Source organism: Symphalangus syndactylus, chromosome 10 (assembly GCF_028878055.3).
Source record: "Symphalangus syndactylus isolate Jambi chromosome 10, NHGRI_mSymSyn1-v2.1_pri, whole genome shotgun sequence".
Classification (NCBI taxonomy): Eukaryota; Metazoa; Chordata; class Mammalia; order Primates; family Hylobatidae; genus Symphalangus; species Symphalangus syndactylus.
Window position 1 is genome coordinate 77,076,164 of NC_072432.2, and position 9,686 is coordinate 77,085,849.

At 30.9% G+C, this 9,686-nt stretch overlaps 1 long non-coding RNA gene across 1 annotated transcript; it reads right to left on the reverse strand.

Annotated features, from left to right (window-relative positions):
* Positions 1-417: 417 nt before the first annotated feature.
* On the reverse strand, positions 418-7,868 carry LOC129492331 (uncharacterized). Its single transcript, XR_008660794.2, has 2 exons — positions 7,782-7,868; positions 418-561 (listed from the first exon to the last, which is right to left on the reverse strand). It is a non-coding gene; the product is annotated as an uncharacterized lncRNA (long non-coding RNA).
* Between the last annotated feature and the right edge of the window lie 1,818 nt (positions 7,869-9,686).

A 9,686-nucleotide genomic window follows, 5' to 3' on the forward strand; every position in this document is an offset into this window, starting at 1 on the left:
AAAAAAGTGGAGGTGGGGGAGAGAAGGTTTAGATTACCCTTCCTGTTGCCCATTGCCCATCCTTTGTCCCACCAAATGTTGCCAAAAGCCTCAGCAATGGACACTATTTACTATCAAAGGAATTCTTTTGGAGAATGCCCAAAAGTAAATTGGTTCAAGATGATGAACCTTGAATGCTCCGTTGAGGTGTCTGGAGATTTAACAGTAGGTAACTCAGTGCCACTAAAGGTATTTGATTGAAAATTTGGCAGTATCAAGTCTGTGTTTTGCAAAGAAACTTAATGAAAATGGAGAGAATAGAGCTACACAGAGACTGGAAAAGTCAAGCAGCTATTTTAACGGTTTAGACTACAGATGTTGAGTTTCTAACTTACTGCAATGTCAGTAAGGTTGTAATCAGAAAAGACAAATTTGAGAGATATTTCAGGAATAATCTTTAAGAGACTCAATGAAAATTAAGGGGCAGGCAAATGTGAAGGATGACTTTCTTGTTTCCATCTTGAGTCATAACTTGGATGGTATTGACATGCACTGATGGAGAGTCAGAAGAGCAGATTTGGGCTGTGGATGCAGAGAGGACGATGAGTTCAAGGAAGAAGAGAGATGAAACAAAAGATATAATCAGTGTAAAACTAGGTTGGCATGCTCAGACTATAAAACCCAGGATTTACCACAAAGAATATGAGTTCATCTTCTCACACATTAACCAATCAGAAGAGTTTGACCGTAGGCTTTCTCTGGCACACAGCTGTGCCACCAAACTGGTAGGCATCTTTAAAAACTCTTTTTAAACTCTTATGCTCCTACGTCTTATTTCCAAAGGTATTAACAATCTCTCTTTCCTTCCACTTTGTCCCAGTGCTACTACACCGCCACACTGCTCACCTGTCATTGTATTTCCTCCAAGCTTTGACACATTTCCAGCCATGACTAACCATTTGGAAAGTATCATCCATCATCCACTAACTGAATTCTTGAGATGAGCAGTTTGCCTAGAACCTTACTAGATAACATCTTTTTTTAAAAACACATCATAGACTTGACAGTTATCAACCTATGCAAATACTATAAAAAGTGGTAACATTAGTGGAAGGTACAGAAGGAAATTTGCTGAATCCAGTTGGATCCAATGTGGGAGGAAAGAACACAAGTGGTTAAATACTAGGAGGCAAGGATCATTGGTGATTACCAAAATAGATAAAATAGAAAAATTTTTGCTCAAAGATTAGCATTTTGTTAAATTAAATCTGAAAGATCAATATAGCAGTGCTAATATATAATGATAAGCTTATTTTATTCACAGTTAAAAGTGAATATTATCAAGTCACATTCAACTCATTGTTAAATTTTAATGTTCAAAAAAATGTATTTTCAAACGTCCTTATCTTTGTCAAAGATACCTTTACATTTGGGAATGCGAACTAAGACCATATTGATAATCACTAAAATAAATTCAGTGGAATCCAAGTAAAGTTTGAAACGTAAACTACTTCACAGATCATGTTAGAAAGAGAAGTCATGTAAATTATAAACCTTAGCATATTAACAGTCAAATTAAGTGGACTCCTATTTATAATTATAAACCCACACATTGAAATCATTATGGGAATTTTTCATAAATCCAAATGTCTAAATAAGGGTACCTAACTCAATTATATATTAATAAGAAATTTTACTTTGCTATGTATCAAAATAATGGGAAAAATGAGCTTACTTGCTAAGCAAATGTTTAGCACACATTCTTGAATCTATATTGTCTTTCTGTCTCTCTCTCTCTCTCTGCCTGCCCACTCTCTCTCTCTCTCTCCCTCTCTCTCTCTCTCTCACACACACACACACACACACTCACAGAGGCTATTCATCTTTCAAGGTGCTTTATAGATGCAGTCGTCTATGTTTTATAGTTTATTGATCATAATGTCATAAAAGATCTACAATTTCTGGAATAATTACATTATGCCTGTTTTGTTTTCTCCTTATTGTTAGTATTTTACACAGAATACTATCCTTTGACTTTTTTTAACCCAATAACTATTCAACAGTAAGTATATTATCTGAACATCCAAAGTGATATTTTTAGATCTCTGCAATATCAAAAAGCACAGAAAAAAATTTGTAAAAGTGTTTTAAAGGCAAAATCTACTTCATTGTCTCATCAACCACAAAACAAAGTACTGTGCTTTGCACTTAGAAGGTATTCAATAAATGTTTATGTGGTTTAATAGCATGGAGTGAAGGGAAGATACTATAATTTCATAAGATCTTTAAAAAGCAATTTGGTCCAATGTGAAGAAAATTATGCATAGAATACTGCCATTAATTTTGGAAAGGGGAAATAATATATTTGCTTACATTATTCAAAAATGGAGAAATGAACCTAAAACAAACGAACAAAACCAGTTTTCAGATGTAAGGAAATAGAGTCAAAAGAATTATATAAATATTTTCCAAAACTACTAAACAGAAGTTGTTTTGAAATTTTAAAATTCTAACAAGTTAATAAAAAATTGGCACACATTGTATAAATTAATAAAAATAACACATTGGGAGGAAATATTTCTTTCAAGTGAGTGTTAAAAAAGAGTAAATTGGTTGTTTATTCCCAATGTGATATACACTAAGAAAAAATCCTCAAACTGTTTTCAGTAATCAGATTTTGAGTGCCACTATGGTTTTCCTGAATGTGCTACACAGGACAAAGCAAATAAATAATAATGATATCATTAAGAATTGGAATTTTGATCATGAGAGAAAGGCGACACACATGTGAGAGGAATTTGGTTAAGAAAAAAATCCTGAATTCCTGAATTTGCTAAATTTGACTTGGAGTATAAACATGAACATATGATATATTGCATATATTTTTTAAATATGTGATACTTCTGTTCACTAAAAAAGTGAACTGGGCAATACTTATTGTTCTTGGGCAGCAGAAACAAGTATTCTTTCACCCAGATTTTTGTCTCCAAATGGCATTTCTCACAAAGGAGCTAGGGCGCTTAAAAAAATTTTAGATTTCAAGATGGGACAGCAAATATACATGTTGCATCTAGAACATACTGTCAAACCAGACAGTAAGAATACAAAGACTGTTGTGATCATCATAAAAAGGACTCAGGTGCCAACCAAGAGAAACTCACCTATCCAAAGCTGGGAAAGTGTGAACACCAATAAGAATTACAATTTTACTTAGTTAAGACAAATTAGGTGTTCAAAATCCATAAGCTCTTAATAATAAATATTTTTACAGAACAAAATTGATCAACCTGCAAAGATATTGGGAGCCAACTCATTATTTTGAATACTGGAAAATAAGAAAATTACCAACACATCTATATTACAGTTCTATCCTACATGCTCTGAACTCAGAGAAACAAATATTTGATGGAAGATAATTTTTTATTCATCAAGGTAGTTCACACAATAATTAAAGTTATTTAATTACAATATCATCCTTTTATAACCCTTTATGAAATAATGGATCTAGCAGCAATCATCAAAAGCTACTAAATTCACAAAAAGAGAAACAGTCAGATATTAAGGGCCTTTTACTGGAAATACAATAGTACCTGTCAAATCTTTTTGCCAAAAAAAATTCAAGCCTCACTCTGATCAATTTATAAGAAAAGGAGCAGTGGACCCATTCAGAAATATCACAAGAATGTGATCAGGGCACGGTGGCTCACACCTATAATCCCAGAACTTTGGGAGGCCAAGGCAGGTGTATCACATGAGGTCAGGAGATGGAGACCAGCCTGGCCAACATGGTGAAACCCCATCTCTGCTGAGAATACAAAAATTAGCCAAGTGTGATGCTGCATGCCTGTAATCTCAGCTACTCGGGAGTCTGAGGCAGGAGAATCACTTGAACCTGGGAGACGGAGGTTGTAGTGAGCCGAGATTATGCCACTGCACTCCAGCCTGGGCAACAGAGTGAGAGTCTGTCTCAAAAAAACAAAAACATAAGCAAAACAAACAAACAAAAAATAATGCAATCAGCAAAATATAGACTAGGGGAAACTATAACACAATCTTTAAGCTTTCTTCAACAAATAATTACAAAAAAAAAAAAAACAGTGAGTTGGAGATAGGAGCTAAAGATTAACAGAAACTTAAGAAATATGTTCACTAATTGCCATACATAGAATTTTTCTGGCACCTGATTTGAATAATTAATTTCTTAAAAAGACTGAGAATTGTGGGAATTTAAACAATTTTTGTATATTCAAAAACATTACGGAATTTTTGTTAGTACTCTGTGTGTCATAATAGGGATTATATTTTTAAATGAGTTATCTTTTAGTGATATATTCAAAATACTTATAAGTGATATAATGTCTGGCGTTTTCTCCAAACTAATCCAGGAGAAAGGAAGAGAAACAGCATGGTAGTATAGATAAAATAATTGGACAGAATTAATAACTATGGAAGCTGGGTGATGCATATCTGGGGATGAATTATATAATTTCTCATATTTTGTATGTATTTAATTTTTCATAATAAAAACATTTGAAATGCTAAAAAAGTAAAAAATAAAACAAACAGTTGCTTGAGTCTTGAAAGCCCCATGTAACCAGAACAAAAATAAAAAAGGAAGAGAATGGCCCAGGGAAAATGTTCAAGGAACAATCCATTTCCCATGTCCTCTCCTAGCATGCCCTTGGTCAAAGCCCTCAAGTTTTGCTATCTTTTGCACCTTCTGCCTGGAGGAATGATGTAGTCAATGAGGCTAAATAATTGAAATGAAAAAAAAAAAAGAAATAGAATACAAAGACATTTTTAAGATCATGAGCTATCGAATTGACCAGCTATACCTCAGAATAAAATGTTCAGCAAAAAGAATAAAACCAAAGATGGAATCTGTAATCATTATTTGCCCATATTCTTATCTGAAAAGTAACACTAGGGAAGGAACAATAGAAAAATAGATCTACATTTGATTTTTATTCATTCAGTAGCATTTTATATATATGAAAACCAACAAAACTACTAAAATCAGGAGTGGTCGTTATTTTTTCATCCATCAAAATGGATAGTTAAGAGAAGACACTCTCTGAAGTCTATGCATCAGTAAACAGATGATCAAGCATATTATATAAATGTATAAAGTTAAATGTGCACCAATATGAAAGTCAAAACCTCCCAAACTAGCAGATTTAGAAAGTTTATTAAGAAACAAATAAACAAAAGCAGAATCTGTGAAATAAGCAAAGCACTAATAAAATAAAAACGACAGAAGTATGACACATGATACATATAGAACATACTATTATGATGGCAGAAGATACTACTATAACATGCTACTTACATTTCTTTTTCAGAGATCATGAAACATAAAAATTGATCAAGTGAAATGCTCAACAAGTCACAAAATAATTTTTGAACTACAGATTCTATTAGCTAACAACTATGTAATCATTCTAAATAGTGTTAAAATTCAGGAAAGAAACAAAAATATTTGACCAAATATAATAAAAATAATATTTAATGGACCGGGTGCAGTGGCTCACACCTGGAATCTCAGCACTTTGGGAGGTCAATGCAAGCATATCACTTGAGGTCAGGAATTCAAGACCAGCCTGGCCAACATGGAGAAACCCAGTCTCTACTACAAAAACACAAAAATTAGCCAGGTGTAGTGGAACACGCCTGTAGTCTCAGTTACTCAGGAGGCTGAGGCATGAGAATCACTTGGACCTAGGAGGCGGAGGTCGCAGTGAGTTGAGATCGCATCACTGCACTAGAGCCTGGGCAATAGAGCAAGATGACTCTGTCTCAAAAATAATAATTATTATAATTATAATAATATTAAATGTTATTTAAGACATTTTAAACTACTCAAATCAAAAGGTACATAAAATCTAAATGCCTAATTATTTAAAAAATTATTGTAGCAGTAATTGGGACCTTTCATGAACATTCCATTTATTTTTTATCAGTGGGCACATGGTATATTTCTCCTTTGATATTTCCATGTCAATAAGCATTTTTCAATGTATCTGATTGTATTGTCCTTCCACTCCTCAGTTATTGACTATGCCACTTCTGTCATAAATTAAAGTTCAATAAATGCATGCATCTATTTCCAATCTTCTCTTTCTCTTCTCTTGTCTTCTCTTTTTTTCTCTTCTCCTCTCTTCCTTATAAGAGTACCTGTTTTAAAGACTATAGCTTTATAATAAGTCCTGATATCTAGTAGGGGTACTCTCTTATTCCTAATTTCATTTTTCAGAATCACATTGGTTATTCTTGTCCTTTTGCTCTTTCATGTTACTGGGATTATATGACATTTTGTTTTCTACATTTATCTATTTCAAATATATAAATGGTATTGTGCTGAAAACATTATGTTTCTTTCTTTTTTCACTAACCACTATGTTTCTAGGAGTGATCATGGTCTGTGTGTGCATCTACTCACTGTTTCCAGCTGCCGCATGCTAGAGCATAACCATTACAGTGAACTTCTTCATTCTCCCAGTGATAGACAGATTGCCTCTAACTCGTTGCTACTACAAATTATCATCCATATCTCCACACATCTTGTGAGAGAGCTTTTCTGCAACATACACTTAGGAGCTGGACTACTGAGTTGTAGGATAGGCATATTTAATATCATCAAGTGTGTTTCCAGTGCAGCTGAACCAGTCAATACTTTCAACATCAAGGCACAAGATTCCTTTCTACCTAAATATCTTTCAATACTTAGAATTATAAAACTATAGCTTTTTTTTCTCAACTTGATGAGTATAATGCAGGATTGAATTTTAATTTTTTTTCATTTGTATGATTACAAATGAGTTTGAGCATCTCTTCATGTAACTGTTAGTCATTTGAGTTGTTCTTATTTTATAACTTGCCCTTTTTAAATGAGGTTTGCTATCTTTTTCCTGTAACACAGTGTAGTTACAAAAAATGAGAATCATATGAATATCTTTTCATCAATATCATAAAATCCTAGGACATTATTCCACAAAAGGAACATTATTTTGAGTTTTGAATTTTATACACAGCCAAAATAACCCCAAAAAGCTAAGACTTTTTATATATGTCAGAAAAGGAACTCAAAGAGTCAAAAGGAAATTCCTAAATCTGGAAACATAAATTCATGAATTAGAAAATTTTTATAAGTGAGAAAACTAAAGAAAGAAGAAAAATCAATGGAAGACTTATTACTATAACCAAAAATGGTTTTTAAAAAATAACAATATAAAAAATAAGTATTTTCAATTTTCATCAAGAGAAAAATATACTTATTGTTAGCCACCTATACAAGCATAACTAAAAATATAATAAAAATATAAAAAGTACAAATAACTATTATATACAATTATAATACCTAGACATTTGAAATAAAAATAAAATAATCAATTCTGTATTCATAAGACCAAATAAATATTTTTATTAAAAAATAGAACATGTAAGAAGTGTTTCCACTAAATTTGAGAAGACAGTAATACAATTATAGTCAATATAATAAAGCTAATAAAACCAATAAATATGAATACTTAAAATGAAAATTATCATTCTTGCAGGTAATATAATTTTCTGCCAAGAAAATTAAAATATAATTCAAACGCTATTAGATTTACTAATTATTAAGGTTGCCATGTACTAATCAACAGTGAAAATTAATGGTTTTCCTATAAACAAGATAACAAGGTATAAAAGAAAACATACTGTTGAAAAATATGAAATTTCTAGGAATAAAACTAACAAATATATGACTTTAATGAGAAATAATAAAAAAGGACTATGACATCTACTAAAAAACACACACTCACTCTCTCTCTTAAATGAATGGAAATATATAAAGTGTTCCAAGATGAGAAGAGGCAACAGCATGAAGATGTCAATTCTTTCCAATTTATTTACAAATAAAATGACATCCCTTTAAAAAAAAAACATTTTAATGGTATCAGAAAAACTGATTTTAATGAATGAAGTACCTTTACAGAAGAGAAAAAAAATGACAAAAATAGACAGCTTTTTTTTTTAACTGTAGTAGAATATTCCAGTAAAAGGTTTTAGAAAGGCAGAGTAAACCGGTGAGGTACTGAGAACAGATATAGGCAAGTGAAGCAATGAACAGAAAGGAGATTGCAGAAACAGACTGATATTCTATATAAATAACAATTTCATACATTATTAAGTTGGCCTTTGAATTTAGTAAGAAGTATATAATTTATTTAACAAATAGTTTAAAGGTAATTGTTTAGAATTATTTGGAAAAAAGTAGTGAAATCTACACTTTATGCCTACCTAACAAACATTCTAGTAGCTTAAATAGTTTAATATATGAAAGATATTAATGATATGCTTTTATTAGTTTGGAGGTAACAAATTATTTCTAAGTATGACACAAAACACAGAAGTCATAAAGGAAAAGATTGACCTATAGAGTTACATAAAAATGCAAAACTTCTAAAATACAAAAGCTATCAATAAAAACTTAAAAGTCAAAATAAAGAAAATATTTTTAATTTAGAAAAAATAGCTTAATATTCTCAATACATAAATAACTCCTAAAAATCAAAAGGAAAATATAAATGATCCAATAGAAAATACAGTCGAAGTTTATTTAGAGGTTTCTCACAGAGAAAAGAATAAAAATGGCCACTAATCATATATGAAAATCTGTTCAAACATAATATTCTGTTAAGAAATTGGTACCTATTTTTCATTGCACAGATAAATTTAAAAATTTGTAAATATATTTTTGATAAAGTAAGTTGGTGAATTCATTGAGTAAAAATTTGTGGAAACTTAATGAAAAGTAATTTTTCATTGCCTATCACTTCAAGGAATTTATTCGTTAAAAATATTCCTATATATTTACAAAGACATGTGTACAAGCTATACACTTGTTTTTAAAGAAATTAGATTAGAAACTATATAAATGCCCAACAAAATATGTAAATGTACACAAATTATGTTTTTTCTATATTAAGCAATACTATGTAGTAATTTAAAAAATAGTATAGCTATTTTAAATATGGGTTTCTCTGCATATATTAAGTTAAAAAATCAAGTTGTAGAAAAAAACTTAAAATTATCATTTATTTTATTATATTTATAAAAACGAATCATACATAATGTGTGTGAAAGCATATGTGTATGTATGCATTCATTTTTGTGTAAACTCATAGCCCTATGTCTGAAAAGATTCATAGAAAACTGAAAAAGGTTATAGTTAGTAGCAAAGAAGGGATACTTTCTATTTTAATTTTTGCATCTACATGGTTTAAGTTTTTTATAATAAAATGTATGTAAGATAAGTGGAATTATCTAGATTATTTTCAAGATCCAAAAGGCCTAGCATCAATGCTAGATCTGGTAACTACTATTAAGATTACTTTGAGACTCAGTTTTCGTATGAGTAATAGGGATTAAATAGAAGTGGTTCATATGAGTAATAGGGATTAAATAGAAGTGGCTCATTCTCAGGGTCTCTGAGAAATAAAATCCTTACAAAAATTGCAAAAAAAAGTCAAACAAATTTAATATATTATTATTATTTTTATATTCCTACAACCCTATGGTTCTATCACTGGTGTATCATATTGCTCACAGGATAATATGATATATATAGAAAGATAATGCTCCTCTGCCCTTCAGAAAACCTGAACAAATCAGCCTTATCTACAGAAACAGTCTATGTTGGCAGTACTTATCAAATACATATCAGA